This window comes from Penaeus vannamei, chromosome 2 (genome assembly GCF_042767895.1).
Source record: "Penaeus vannamei isolate JL-2024 chromosome 2, ASM4276789v1, whole genome shotgun sequence".
NCBI classification, from domain to species: domain Eukaryota; kingdom Metazoa; phylum Arthropoda; class Malacostraca; order Decapoda; family Penaeidae; genus Penaeus; species Penaeus vannamei.
The window spans coordinates 10,200,380-10,202,341 of NC_091550.1; positions in this window are offsets into that span (position 1 = coordinate 10,200,380).

Sequence of the window (1,962 nt, forward strand, 5' to 3'; positions counted from 1 at the left end):
AAAGTATGAATAATGTTCAGTGTGACAAAAATATTAATGAAAAAAATAAAATAAAAATGAGAATGAGAGATTAACCAATGCAAGAAGCTTAATTTATGTTCAATATTATTTAGAATGCAGACATAAATCTGAGACATAAATCGTTAGAAAAGGGAACAAAAAACAAGGAATAAGATATGCTTCTATGTGTGAGAAAAGGAACAAGAAAAAGAAAAAGAGACTAAAACACATAGCGTGCACATGACACTACATTGCTGCAAATAGAATTCACAAAAGTAATTACAGTCCATTTAGGTAGAAAAGACCTCTGATTAGGCCTTCACAATAACCCTACCTTGAATACTCACAACACCAACGCTATATACAAACCACAGCAACACTATAAATAGATCACAACACTAACACAATGTATATATGAATGAAAGGCAATGAAAAAAGTAACGATTAGAATGTATCGCTCATGCTTAGACGCTCTCTAAAGCTGCCCAATCCTTGCCTGGTAAAAGTCTCTCTCCTTTATGCATATCTGAAGAATATATTAAGATGATTAGAAGACCGTCATTCTAGGAGTGCTGATATACAAGTCATTTGCATAAAATCACGTCAGAATCAGAATTATATATATACATATTGACATCACCGTAACAAATTCATAAAATTGATTTGCTGTACTGTAGGAAATAACAAATTTATCAAGCGTTCCTTTTCTTCCGCAGATGCCTCTCAAATATAGATACCTGACCCCATGACGACCTCATGGGATGATTAAAAAGGCGGATGGCAATCGTTAGAAAGCCTTTTGTGACGTAGGTAGGCATGGAATCAATGTAGAATTCTGTCATCAAGAGACACGAAACATTTCGTGTTTACTGACCTAGTGTGCAGTAGTTCAATTTAATGCTTTTAACTCATTCTCAAAAAGTGCAAATGAGCCAATAGTTTGAAAAGATGGTAAGACAACAAGGGAAGAAATCAAATTTAGATTTTTTTTTCCGCTGACAAGAAACTGTTTCGCTATACTAGTGTGTCTTTTTTTTTTTTTTTTTTTTTTTTCATCTGCGACATTTCTCCGGGCCGATCGCGACAGCAACACTGCCGATGCTTGTACGCTGTTGCCTCAGGCTCCACCCCCATTCCTAGGAATCGTAATCGAGTTGACGAATCTGATATTTTTAAAATGTGTTAATTAACAAGCTACTGTTTTACTGAGGTAACATTAGGAAATAACAATAAAACACGAGTTGTTAGTTATCATCTTAAAATTACAAATCAAACGACGGAAAACTATCGATATCAGTTGAAAATGTGCGGGCCCCGAGCGCCTCCCATCATACTTTTTCCTTCGTCTATCGACACCAGTTTCGAAGATCACATTTCTTTAAATATTTTGAAAATGACACTATTTACTAATTGATATTAAATACATTTAAAAGCATATTTAAGTTTATATCTGCATATGCAATTATACATATATAATAAGTAAAATGATTATGAAGAACCTAATATAAATTTTCTTAATATTCTTTTAACCATTCGAACACATTCTGTAAATAAAACACGAGATATACTTCCCCGTTTATTATTCGTCAATGAACACTTTTAGAGGTCTGAATATTCCAAGATTTAAGCATAAAAAAGGAAAAAAGGCCTTATATCTCTTAACACGTAAAGGAATCGCGTTTCAGTTGACGGCTGAAATGAAAAACGTGTCCAGAAGTGAAACTATGTACTTATATGGATATAAACCATCGATTTATATTACAGAATATTAATTTTGCTGGTTGTGACTGCTACTTTAAAAATAGAAATATTCTTGTATGTGTGAAATATATGTAAAATAAATTAAATTTTTACTAATTTCCTCTGTAAATATTTATACAACTCATTTACTCGGTAACAAAATATACGCCCGCCACTTTTCACCATATCATTCGACTTCCCAACACCAAACAGGAGGTAATG